At 44.9% G+C, this 13,780-nt stretch overlaps 1 protein-coding gene across 4 annotated transcripts in view; it reads left to right on the top strand.

Moving 5' to 3' along the window:
• The window catches only part of TP63 (tumor protein p63), a 106,939-nt gene that overhangs the window by 55,707 nt on the left and 37,452 nt on the right, over window positions 1–13,780 (top strand). The gene's annotated exons all lie outside the window — the stretch shown is intronic.

The raw sequence follows: 13,780 nt of genomic DNA, 5'->3' as shown, positions 1-13,780 counted from the left end.
AACAGTTTCCTAAAGATTGTGCATGATGACAGTGGCTCTCCGTTTGGGTCTAGCAGGTGTGCTGGAGTAAAACATGGGGTGGGCATAAGCATGGCTTCAGTGCTACCCTCTGCTTTCTTCAGCATCCGTGGGTTTTGTGTGAGGTTTGGCGCGTGGGGCCATGCCAGCAGGATGGAGGTGGTGCTTCCTGCTCCGACCCATGGAGTGTGGGGCTCTCTCCATGTCCTTCCCCTATTGCAGCTGGTGTGGGAACTCTAGCGTCACCAGCTCAGGTCAGCCCTGTGGTATTTGGGTTGTTTGTGTGTGTATGTATATATGTGTGGGGTTTTGGTTTTTTTTTATCTTAACACTCTGCTTTGCTGTCAGAATAATCCCTTATTTAAAAAAAAAAAAGTATGGAGCTTAAAACTTGAAGGCCAGCTCTTGATTTTTGATGGAGCTGTCTTTGATTGTTGAAGTCGTAGTAACTTCATAGCCCAGGACACAGCACTGCTGGAGCTGTATGTCCTGTTGTGATTTAGGGCTCTAGAGTAGAGATGATTGCAGTGGAGAATATCACTGTCTTAATGATGTTCGATGTTTTCCTTCCTCTCCTTCAGGCATTTGGAGTAGGTTCAGTGAATAATGCCCTACCTCATGCTACCTGAATAGAAATAGGGACTTGATTTTTTTCAACTCTTTTTCTTTTTAAAAAAGATATGCTTTTTACCAAAAGCTGAGAGCATTAAAATAGTGAAATAGTGAGTGGTTTCTTTTTTTTTTTCTTTTTTAATCTGAGGAACTACTTCAATCTCAAATTCAATACAACCTAGCAGGAATTACAACTAACAAACTCCCAGCCACTGCTGCCAGCAAAGCAGCAGAGCCCGTGTGTTCCAATCTGGAAAAAGATGCTACCTAACGATAAACCACTGTAAGCTTGCATCCTTTATATTTTAAAAGCCTTTTCCAGTAAAATTTGTCTAAAACTGGTAACAATAACACTGTTCAGAAAACTGTGTTAAATGGGGTTAAAATGTGATAGGTCTGCTCAAGACCAAATTTTCATTTGTTTATGCTTAAAAGGGTGAAGGATTTTTAAGTGAGGTTGAAATTGCACCTTTTCCTTATCCCCATTGTGAGTGATGCCCTGCTATAGTTTACGCTTGTTTTCACGTCCAGGTTTCTCCCCTTACGCTACACGCAGTATTTATTTTCACTTCCCTTTAGGTAAGGAAATTGTCAGTCAGCTCTACTTTCCATTTCTCAGTGCAAGAAAATGCTGCCCTTGGATTTTTGCAGACTGGTCTAGAGAGGGTCCTTTGAAGGAGATATGAAAAGACATTCTCTTTTGATACTTACAGTACAAAGAATTATCTAACGCAGCTGCAGGGAACCAGAGCGTTTGATGCTGTCCTTTCAACTGTGGAAAGCGGTCTTTTGAAACAAGGTTTGAATGTATGTAGAAGGCTATTCTAGCAGACCTGAAGACAAGGGAGCTACTCATGAGCTTGAAGTTAAGCAAGACCTTGAGATGTTTCACTGTAGTGATAGTGGCTTTTTGGGGTAGAAGTGGAGACTGAGGTTTAACGTAGATTTGGGTAAAAGTCAAAGATCTGATTACATTCTGGCTTTTAAAAAAATTAAATAAAATTGCTCCTTGGTGACTACAGCTGCCAAATGTGTGGAGCCTGGGGGCAGCCATGTTTAGCTTCCCCTCATTTTCTTTTGCCCTGATGTGGACCACTCTACCAACAGATGAAGGTCGGCTCCCTGTACCTGTTGCAGTCTGTCTAGGGATAAGTCCATGGCTCTTACTAAAGGAGTGGGCTCCTGAACAGCTCTCTGATCAGGGAGGAGTGAGCATGGTCCAGGTGTCCCTGTGCTGAGCCAAGTGATCTAGATTTCGCTGCTCGTGCAGGGGCTGGCAGTGCACTGTGTGTTCACGGTGGATGATGACAGTCTTGCGGTGGTGGCTGGCGACCTTCAATCAATATGCCTTTCACAGTAGAGCATCTTCCCATCTTCGGAGCTCTGCCCTTCTGCTAATTAATCCACCAACTCGTTTCACATGGGCTCTTAAGCGGTTGGTAATATGCGTTCGGCAGCTTTATCAGTGGGGTGGGTGGGGAGGGACGTGAAGGCTCTCTCTCCTGCTGCCATCCTGAGAAATGTGGAAACATGCGTGAAATGTTGATGAAAGAAGGAGCGATTGCCCCATCCTCTCAGCTAGAGCAAGTTCTCGGGGTTGCTCATCCCCCCACCATGTGATTTCATATGCTTTGATTAATGCCTGTCGTCTTTTTTTAATGATGGATTAGGAACTTACCCAACTGGAAGAGTTTCTTCCACTGCAGTGACCTATTAAAAGTTTAATTACTAGATGGCCCCACCCTTATTAAGAGTCCAAAACTTGAAAGCCTTGTTTCTTAGTTCTTTCTTTCCCCCCCTCTTGCTGTTCCCCAGGGCAACAGTATTAAGTCAGGAAATCCATTGTATCGCACTTTCCCCTGTTGGGGAGTGGATGAGCCGGGCTGATGACCCACCTTGCCCTGCTGGGAAGGCTCAGTGGTGACTGGCAGGGGATCTGCTGTCTTGGCTGACAGTGCACTTCACTGGAGCTTCTCCGAGCTGCTTCTGGGCTGAGTCATGTCAGATTAGGTCATGGGAGCGAAGGTTGTGGGCTTGGTAAGAGGACTGGGTTATTTCTCTGTCACTTTGTGTGTTTAGCTCCCAATCTGTGTGCTTTGGAGGCAATAATCTGGAATAATGTGTAGATCCCCAGGTTACTTCTAGAGGTGGGATAAAGGAGAGACTTGTGGAGTACCTAAATGCTATGTCTCTGAAAACAGCCCTAAAATAATATTTTTTTTTTTCCCCAAAACCTGGTTTGGTTTTTTTTTGGTTGTGGGTTTTTTGTTTGGTTGGTTGTTTTTTTTTTTCAACTTCTCCAGACTCTTTCTATGGGGCAGGCTTATTGTCCCAGGACAGCGGGCACCGGGCACCCTTTGCCAAATCAGCAGTATTTGAATAAGATAGGTTGGGGGGGAGAGAGAGAGAGCAAGGAGTGTAACATTTGGACTGCTTCTCTGATCGAGTTTGTGATGGGCTCCTTTTTTTTTTTGGGGGGGGGGGGGGGGGAACCTGACCAAAATTGCAAGAGAGAAACACTAGGTGAGAGGGTGATTTCATATGTATGAGCACTTCACTTTGAAAACATTACAATTTTTCTCTCTGAAGTCTTTCATGACCTTAAGTAGGGATTCCAGTAAAACATGCTGTCTAATCAGGTTAGCTCTTCATTTGTATGCAATGTTGAACTAATTAATGATGACAAATTGAGATTGGATTGCAGAGGACTTTATAAGCATCCTTGATTAATTTTTTTTAATTAATGACCTGAGAACACAAGTAAGAATATAAGCAGGTTAATCAGTCTTTTCAGAAGGAAAATCTTTAACAATTGAAACTCTGCTGAAGTGTTTAAAAACAAAAGCCCTAATAGTCTGAATTGAACAACGTTTCTCACATGCATACTTATGGTACAATAAATCCTTCTTGAAAACCATGCCGGGAAGGAACAAGCAGTTATCATTTTGTAATGCTGAGATAGGGAGTAGGTAGTTGAGGTTGAGCGAGAAGCCCTATGAATTGTATGAAATAAGGAACTTATCCAGAACTGTGTGTCACTTATTGTGGGATATTTCCTTCAAGAATTCCCATATTCCCATGCCTCGCAATATCTTCTCCCATTTCTGCAGTAGAAGAAAATGAGGCATTTCAAAAGTATGCCACCTCAGATTTCCCCCCCGCCCTGTTGTGGAAGTGAGTTGTGTGCCGATCTTCCCCACCTACTCTGAGTGCAAATAAATAAATAAACAACTTCACTGGCTTTTCTCCCTAAAAAAATATTTGGCAATCACCTGTCACTAGCAGAACCTGTTACATGGGGAAGAACATGATTGCAGTAGGAAAGTAAAAATTAAAAACGTACGTCAAGGTAAGTAAAAGTTAACATTACTGCCAAATGCAAGCTATCAAAAAATGAATCGGATCCACCCATCCCCATAAGCAAGATACCACCTTATAAGTCATGAGACTCTTTTTAAAAGACAAACAGGTTCTTCTTATTTTCCCCTGGGACTTTGAGCCTTTAGGGTGCATCTACTAAATCTTTTAAAGCTTTTCTTGGTAGTCATGAGTGTTAAGGAAAAAGAAGGCAGAAATAGCTTTAAGTTTTTAAATGAAAACTGAAATTTACTTGCAAATTTTTGATTCTGCTGAAGACACCCAGCCCTGCAAGACTTGCATAATTCAGGTGTTGGCAATACCTGAGTTTAGAAGTTTATTCTCATGCCCTGCAGTAGGTTGGAGCTGAGCTGGGCTGGTCCTTGCAGGGCTTTGTTATGAAACGTGGAGCTCTGCTGCAATCCGTGTTCCAGTCAGCTTGGTGGTTCTCCTGTTCTCGGTAAACTCAGCTGTGCCTACAGCTATAAGAAAATGCTCAGATTTCAGACTCTCTTAGCTAGCAAAGCTGGATAACAGCCTGTGCAACATGCATGAAAGCAAGTAAATGGATTGTGCTGGCTGGGGTTAGTGGATTTGGAAAAGCTGCATTTTAAGGAAGGTGAAAGGAATGCACTTAAATTAAGCTACACGAGCAATAACAGGTTTTTGTGGTTAAGAGTACAGATTCCTTGGCTGGGCTATCTCAGTCTTTTTATTTCAGTTTGATTCATTCCATTTTCATTTTAAATATATTCTGTGTCCTGAACCACCTTGTAAAATTGGGAAATTTTTTCCCAATCTCTATAAAATGAATTAGAGGACCGTGCACAAGCATAGGGAAGCAGTGAGAAGGCAATTAGATGCGTGCATTGCCTTGACTCAACAGTCCTTAATTATGTGTTCAGTGTTCTCTTAAATAATCTGTTCAAATAGCACATTGTTTCAATAACACTGGTAATGTCCAGTATTGTCCCAGCTGCTGATTATCTCTCTGCATCATATGTGAAAACTTTTTTTTTAAAGGCTGGTGACTCTCCCAATGAATATACATGTGGGGCTGTGCTAAGTGTTCATGTGAAATCTTAGCTTTATTATTCCTTGGTGGTGTGTTGGTCAGTGTAGTTTGAGCTTTCCCATTCTACCTTTTAATATTATTTTTAAAGCTGCTGGGAGAAGGGGAGTGGAAGTGGTCTTGTTACAGGATTTTGAATTTCCCTGTCATGAGAGACTCCTAGTTAGTAATGATGTAGGCTTTAGCTGTTCGCATGGGGCAGCTGAGAAGGATCCTTGTAAGAGACTCATTTATGCAGAGGGTATGCAGACCTCGCCAAGCACTGAAATCAATCACCTCTTGGCCACTCTGCTAATCCTTTCATGCCTCTAACTGTAGGCTTTCTCTTCAGCCCAGCTGGTTGCCCAGCAAAGTTAATTTTGCTGGTGATAACCCCCCTTGTTACAGCAAGAGTGAGGAAGGGAAATAACGCCTGTAATCCAAAGGGAGAGAAGCGATCTGGAAGGAGGAGGCGGTGGAGGAGGAGGAGATGAGGTTGCAGCCTTCGGATGTACACGCTGCAGGCTGTGAGAGCTGATGCAATGGTGTGAGCTAAGGGCTTGGCTCCCCACTGATCTCAGCGAAGCAGGAGCGCTTCCATATTTGGGCATTTGTTTCAGGTGAGAAGTGGTTAAGATTTGGCTTCCTCAAGCTCTCTGCAGCCGTGCCTGCCTGAAGAGGTTGTTTCCAGCACACGCAAGTGGGGAGGCAGGGCGGGTGCCGATTGCCACCATCGTTCTCGTGCACGGAGAGGTTGTAGCTGCACTTGTGAAGTGTGTTTCCCTCTGTGTGATACTGCAGGGCCTAACACTAAGGCTGTTGAAACATATGTGACTTGTCCTAGGTCATCTACCTGGAAAGAGAGGAGCCAGGCTTGTTGTCTTTGAAGGAGGTGCCTTTCTCACGGCAGGGAGGTGTTTTCAAGCTAGCGAGGCTGGGAAGAACCAGTTCACCTGTGAGAACCAGCCAGGAGGGGCCTGCTGGCTTCTGTTTGGGTTTTTATGCTTGAGTAGGAGATCTGAGTGCGTTAGGTTCCTATTAGAATGTAATTGTGCTTTTTTGTCCCTAATCTTTGTCATGTATATTTTGTTTTTCTCAGCAGTCATCTGCTACTCCTTGCAAGCAACTCTACAGATCTGTGTAATAGTTTCTAGAAAACATCTCATGATATAAGCTCTCTTGTATTTTTCTTTTCCTTTTTGTACCTTATTTTCTAAAGCCTACCGTGGCAATGTAGCCCTCTGTATGAACTGCTGTCACTGTAGCGAGGACTTCTGCTACATGCTCTCTTAGACCAGTGCCCTCCCTGACGACAGAGCTGTGCTGTGGTGTAATAGCACGCTGTAAGGGGCAGTCTGTACCCCACACGGCTAGCGGTGCCCAGGAAGGATGAGAAGGGAAGTTATTTGCTTATTGATTATATGAAATTATACCTCTTGGCACTGGGAACAGAAAATTTGGGTCTCCTGACATGCAGTGGTGTGTGCTTCGCTGTTCAAACAGCGCAGTTAGTGTTGGGCATCAGCATGCCCGACCTGCTGAGAGACAGCAGGCTTCAGGTGGTGTGAATGTCCTTCTCTTTCAACTAGGATTTAGCATCTTGGTTGCTATGTTTGTGGCTGATTCTCTCCCAGTGTAACAGGAGACCGGTTAGAGCTCGCTGCATGTCTCCCAGGATCTGCAAGTGAAAACCACTGAGGCATTGGGGTCAGACATATGAGGATGGAGAAAGTAGTCATCAGGAGGGGTTGTGTCCTCCACAGGGGCAGAAGATCCCTTTGCTGTTTTGCACAATTTCTAGTTGTACTGGCATCACATTTTTTAAATTATTTTTTTCCTTCAGAAAATTTGTTTTAAGGTTTTAATTTTTTTTTAAGAAAGTCAGAGAGAGACAGAATTAAGTGCAAGAAACTTTTTTGGTTCTTAATGAGAAATTTTTTTTTGTCTATGTGAAGAGGAAAAAGTGTTAATTAAACATAATTTTCATCAATGCAACTTGCACAAAAAAGCCCCACCTACTTTCATGAGAAAGGAATAAAGAGAATCATAATCCCGGATTAGGTATCTTTCACTACACATATATAAAAACAACACCGTGTGAAAAGGGGGAAAATATATATGTATACACACACACCAAACATACCAATGTGCCTCCAGCAGTATTACCGAAGGAATTAACTTTACAAGAAACAGCCACAGCCTGGAAAGAAGCCATTTTTTCAAATAAAAGCTGAATGAGACTTGTGGTTTCTGAGAACTATGAGAAGGAAGGGTTAAAAAAACATTTACAGATAAGAATAGCTGATGATGGGAGATAAGTGAATGTCTTGAAGTAGGGGAGGGTCACTATTTAAATCGCCTTTTCTTTCTTTTTTTTTTTCCCCTCCTCTTAGTTTAAAATTGGCTTCTACTAGGAACAACATGTAGGATTAATGTAGTACTTTAAATCTTCAAAGTGCTGCACAAACATTACTTCCCTAATCAGCAAACACCTTTGCTTAATAGGCAAATCAGGAGCGCAGTCGCCATTTTAGAGAAGGGAAACTAAGGTGCCAGAAGTGCCAAAATTTCCAAACCTGTAGTTTTTTTGGAGTGGGGTTTTTCTTTTTTTTTTTTTTTTCTTTCTTTCTTTTTTTTTTTTTTTTTGATAGTGTTCAGCGTGGGGACTGCCTCTAGGCTGGCTTGTAAAAGCTGCTGAGCTCTCCTGGATTTCACAAGCGCTAAGCATGCAAAGCAGCTCGGCAGAGCTCAAACCACGCATCAGCAGAGTCGCCTCCTTACCTTTGCAGAGGTCACGGCGAGCTGTGCCAGAAGGGAGGCAGCCCATTCCGGGCCAAGGAGGGTTTCCTAAAAAGTTGCCAGTTTACCCCATGCCATTGAGCTGTATAACTTAAGCTGCATCAACTGAGCACTGTTGGAAGATATTTCAACCCCGCAAAAAACTTCGCAGGGAAAAAAAAATAAAATTGCGTGACTGTTTCAATAAGTTACTTTTGGGTAAAGGTTTTCAGGTAGGCTGGTGCAAGAGGTATTGCTCACCTTGCAGGCAGAGACTGCCTTTGGAGATGATCATTCCTTTCCTTAAGTCAGCTGAAATATTGCAGTTGTCATAGATATTATTCCCCTGCCAACTTGATACAGAATAAGCAGCAGTCCAGTGGTGCGCTGAAGCAAGGATAATTTTGTGTGTGTTGCATTGGTGGTGCTCTGTATGCTGAGGGTTCAGCTCCAGTGCTTGGCAGACCATATGCTAAATGAAGAAATGTCCTATTTGGCTTAAAAAAAGAGGTGTCCTGGGTAGGGATGGCTTCTGTATAGAAAGAGCATGAACTTTATTATGCAATGGAAATCTTTTCATGAGGTTTTGCTATGTGCAGGTGTGTCAGATTTGTTATTGTAAACACAAAAGGATAGCTACCCAAATAAGAGCTTAGATCCTCTTGCACATAGACCTCGGTATTGATACAAACTTTATTGTTTCCAGTTGTTAAAGATAACACTTCAACATTGGAGCAAAACTCTGTGGAGCCACGGGAGGAGAGTGCTATTTCTCCCTCATTTTTTTAAGACGTATTCTGTGAGAGTGTCTTTCTTCAGGAGAGCAAAATACTACCTTTCTGATAAAAAGGAGCGGTTTATGATCTGCTGATACATTTTTAGCTACTGAAATTCATCTAAATTCAGCTTTACAGAAAGCTGGAAGCTGTGCTAGAGGAAACACAGGAAAGCAGCACTCGAAAGCTGACCTGTCTTTCCTGAACAAACGAGACGGGACTTGGGTCTAAATTTTCTAGCTCTGTTTTCCCCGTTAGCCGTGATGGTCGTGCTGCCTCACAGCGCTGGGGAGGGCAATGCCCTCCGCTGAAAGAAGAGGAGAGGGGAGCATCCCTGCAGGGGCCACTGCTCGGGGGTCTTCTCGCCCCTGTCGTGCGTCCCGGGGTGCACCGCGCTTTCCCGCTGGGGCGAGAAGCCGTGTTGCCTGGGGCTGCCCTGCTAGGGAGCAGCACCGACCAGCAGCGGGTTTGGCTCTGAGCCCAGCCTCAGAGCAGCTCCTGCCCTGTCATTTAGATGTAATCTGGGTAACGTTGTGTAAGGCATTCCCTCTGCCTCCGTTCCTCCTCTTCCCCCTTTCTACACACCCACCCTCAAATTTGGGACTGTGTCACTATAATGCCATGTTGTAAAGTACTTAGACCCCTGATGTGAAATGCCCGTGGTGGGCAGCTGGGGACTGCTGCTTGCTGTGCACCCCGTATCACTAGCCTTAGCTTTCAGACCTCCACTTTTGACTTATTTACAGGACACTAAAGTGTTTTTACAAACTAACTTCTGAAGGAACCAAAACGTAGCTTCAGGCTAAAGCTTGAAACTGCCCAAGTGCCGGTTGGGTTATTGCTTCCCCTGCTTGAGATCTCGAGCTTTGCTGGCATCAGGCCCACCCAGTCTAAAAATTACTGGAGCAGAGGTTGTTTGAGGGCTATGGCATGAGGGAAAGCCTCTTCCTGTTATGTAGCCGGAGCATGATGCCGTACCAGCACTGCTATGTTAGCTGCGGTGCTGAGCCTCAGCAAACTCACCCTGCCGCTTGTTGGGGCTTATTAGCTCAACCACATGAGCTGTGGCTGGGAGCTGACTTGCTCCTGACCTTGCAACGGGAGCAGACTGAGCCCAGGTTTGCTATCAAACCTGCACCCAGAGCTCCTTGGATCCCCTTTAAAATGCAGGGCTGGAAGGGATTCCCGTGGGGAAGGGACGGGAGTGGTGCCGCTGGGCTCGGTGCCCAGCCTGGAGGGTGTTCATGGGGCAGGCAGCACACCCGCTCTGTTTGCATTTGAGCGTCAGCATCGCCATGGGTGGGAGAGAAAAAGTCTTCCTGTGAGATGTTTGTCGGGTGGCTGAGCACTGAATGACACCTGCTCATTAATCAGTGAGGTGGCGGCTGGTTTTGTGATGAGTTCCTTGTCTCCCATCTCTTCTGGTGCAAACTGCTCACGCTACTCGTACTTAGTCATTTTATGGTTTTTGACCCATCCTTGGTGGATTCTTGTAGGAGTATGAGCAAAGGGGACTCCAACAAAAAACAGTGTGTGCATTTCTAGATATCCTGCTAAAATCTTTCTCAATATTGGCACCCATAAAGGAAGTGGTGATGCCCCTAGGAAAAGCTTCAGAAGAGTCATCGTTAGCTCGGTAAGGTTTGACAAAGACAAAGCTTGTGGACTGATCACTTTGTGATACAGTTTCTATGAAGAATTAATAAATTTGACCTTTATTTGGCATCTCCTTTGTGTGGTGACTTTTCTAAGTCAACTTTGCTAATTTCCTTTCCTGTGCCTCTCAAAAGGGCTACAGAAGTTGGAGTCTGTCATTCTAGGTTTGTTTTTCAGCAGACTGATCTGTGCAAGATACTCATGGGGGGAGCTGGGTTGCTCCGGTGCCGCTGGCGTTCAGAGGGAGCGCTTCCCATGGTCCCTGGCCAACGGGAAGAGCAGCTCCGCAGGGGAGCTGGGTTCCAGGTTGAATTTGCAGGAACACACACCGGAAGAAAACCACTTCCATGCTGCATGTTTGATGTTGCGAGTGCAAAAATGCTCTGATGCTGTTAGCCACCCTGCTAATCCTAATCAGTTTTTAATGGGACTATTTTGTTTCAATACACTGATGTTCTGATTCACGGTGCAACTTATTTCAGGAATGCTTCCTAAACAGAACTCATGGGGTCTTTCTCTTAAGTGTGGTAGCTTGGTAGCATTTTAATGGTTGATAAAGCACGTGGCCGAGATGGACTCTGTTGGTTCGTGATTGGGAATGACTAACTATTGACCACTTCCCTCTCCACCACACGGGTCTGAGCTGCTGCCAACCACCCCTTTGCCTCTGAGAGTCAAACTCCTGGGGTACGCCTTACCTTGGACCCCCCTGGATCACGCCACATCTGCGGTATGACCCCAGCGTAACCTGCTCGCTGGGGAAGTCATCCTTTCCTTTCTCTGCTCCCAGGACAAGCAGGGCTGAGCACGCAGCAGGCGCTGACTGCCGGGGAGCGGTGCAGGATGGACAGGTATTCCTGCGTGCTGGGGGCTCCCCGGCTCTGTGCAGCGTGCTGCCTTCAACCTGCCTGGCACGGCTCGGCAAGGGTGTAACAGTTCACTCAGCTTTTTTTAAAATTATTTATTTATTTATTCTTTTTCCACTGGCCATACCAATCTGATTACACCTTCAAGGGATCATCTGCCCCTAAAGCTTAATTAAGGAGCTCTTGTCTGACTCTTCACTGACTCACCTGCCACTGTATGAGCTCATGTCTGACTTGTCCTAGGAAGATAGTGAAATATGTCAGGCTTCTTTGAAATATAGCAGGTTTTTGTTTTATTGCACCCCTGACATTGCTGTTGGCTGCTGCAGAGGTGAACAGAAAGATGACTGCCCCAACTTGGTTACATTTATCTAAACTTCGTCGCTCGCCTCTTTGTGCCTTGAAAAACCAGATGGGGTTTTGCTTGCACAGCTGTAGGTATGTTAGAGTTAATAAAAAAAATAAAATTAAAAATTAAATAACCTTTGAGTTTTGGCTTCAGGCAAAGTAGGTGAAATGATGTGTTTTGGAGATGAATGCTCTTGCAGGAGGCAAGATGTAGCTTGCAGGAGAACATCTGCAACCAATCCATTCTGTATGAGATGGGGCAAAGACTTGTTTGTATCTCAGTACCTGTTCAAACATGTTGCAGCACAGCAAAAAGAGGTTTTGAATGCATTGAGGAAGGGTGGGTAAGAAGGAAAAAAGACATCAAGCTGAATGTTTGCTTAATAGCTTTGATTTCTTCATTAAACTTTTAAGCACTTTAATAATTTGATTAGCTCCTTTCAGAGCACTGTAGAATTCCTTTTTTTTTTTCTCTCTTTTCTTTTCCTTTTCTCTTTTGTTAGAAGAAAAGAGAAAAAACCCTAGTCATCTTCATGCTGCAAAATGAGCTTGCTTTCTAGCCTGGAGCGAATCTGGTAACTGTTCACTACCTTTGTGTACCCACCCTGAGGACTGTCAGTGGAAGGATGTTGATCAAAGGGTGTGCAGAGATTCAGTTACCAGGCTGACTCCCTGGACACCAGAATGCAGCTTCCCAGTCAAATCCTCCTTGCCAGCTAGTGTCGTCCTCTTTGTTCTGTAAGAACTGAATGTAGAATGAACATCTAGAAACTGCAGTTTGCAGAGCTCGTTTGCCTGCCTTTAATTGTGCACTTGAAATGCCTCTTTCTCAGAGCCTGTGGCAGCATAGAACAGTTATATGACTCAGGAGCAGCTGAAGTGGTGAGGTTGGTAATAGAGGTTCTCATATTGAGGTTCTCGTATCATCATACTGATGGTTCTCATCCTCATACTGACCTCTGTGGGTTTTTGGGTTTTTTGGTTGGTTTTTTGGCTTTTTTTTTAAGCTGACCCCCAAGATGCACATTTAGCTGTATTTCTCGTTTATACATATAACTAGCGTGAGTTTTGAATGTGCAGACTGCATGTGACAGGGATCTGCTCTCAGGGGAGTGTAGCAACTGTTGCTCAGATCTTTCTTGTCTTATAGGCTGAATGCCTTGCTGGGAAGCGGGGGGTGGAACTGATTTAGGCTGAATAAGGTGGAGAATGTGCCTCTGAATGCATGCTCCTTGCCTCTGGTAGGATTTTAAGGTGCTCTGCTTTACGTGGATGGTGGTGTAATGCTACTAAGGTAGTATGTTGCCAGTGCTTAAAAACAGCAGGCTGCAATTTTTTTTTTTTCCTTGCCTCACACTGAATCCTACTGCAACTTTGCTGAAAGTGCTTGCTTAAGCAAGCCAGCCCTGGTCATGTGCTAATGTTCTTCAAGGCCCCAATGCACAAGTGAATTAAGGAACTGCAAGATGTAGAAATGCCTGTTCTCTGCCTTTGATGTAGACAGGGCTCCTCCATTGTGCGTTTGCTCATCAGTGCATCACTCTTACTCCTGTGTTTGCATGCATTTGTCAAGTCTCTAGTGATTCTCGGTGCTGTTGTTCACCTGTATTCCCTGGTCGGCTACCAGGAAGGCCTCCTACAGCTTGACCATACTTGGCAGGTGGACACCTGTGCTAGGGATAGCCTTAGGCTCCATGCCACGCTGCACAGACTTGCCTCACTGCACCTAGAAAGAGAATTGCTGTGTCTGTGTGGTGCTGCAGCAATGGGTCAGGTTCGTTAGCTCTGGCACATTGCAACTTCAACGTGACAGTCTGGGGGGCTGTGCAGAGATGTCTTGGCTGCGTCTGAACTCCTTTCTCCTGCATGTCACGCACTGGGTTAGCATGTGGCAAGCCAGCAGTCCCTGCAGCTGCACTATGGGCATGCCTTTAGCAGGCCTTGACCTGCAAGGAGCATCCTGACCTAGAGAGGTGGTCAGGACTGCGTTCAGGTGCAGGTTGTACCTCACTCCCCATGCTTAGGGCTTCAGCCAAGAGGGCTTTAGGTGGCTCTCATGTCATTCCTTGAGTTTGCTGTCCTGGACTGCAAGAAAAGCCTGATGTATAATTCAAGTTGCCTGAGTGGGTCTCTGTCCTGATGTGCTGATAACTCATGCAATCTTCCTTTTCTGCCTTCAGAGCTGTGTTGCTGTGACACTCTTGAGCAATAGCAGAGCTCATCTGTGGAGAAATCTCCTTTCAGAGAGAGTTTCAAAAGTGGTTGGCTATCCAGGGGTTTGTCTGCCTGCTTCAGAGCTCCCATCGCAGAATCACCAA

Source organism: Balearica regulorum, chromosome 9 (assembly GCF_011004875.1).
Source record: "Balearica regulorum gibbericeps isolate bBalReg1 chromosome 9, bBalReg1.pri, whole genome shotgun sequence".
Lineage (NCBI taxonomy): Eukaryota > Metazoa > Chordata > Aves > Gruiformes > Gruidae > Balearica > Balearica regulorum.
The sequence above is the reverse complement of the archived record's forward strand: the minus strand, read 5'-3'. Positions and strand labels throughout refer to the sequence as shown.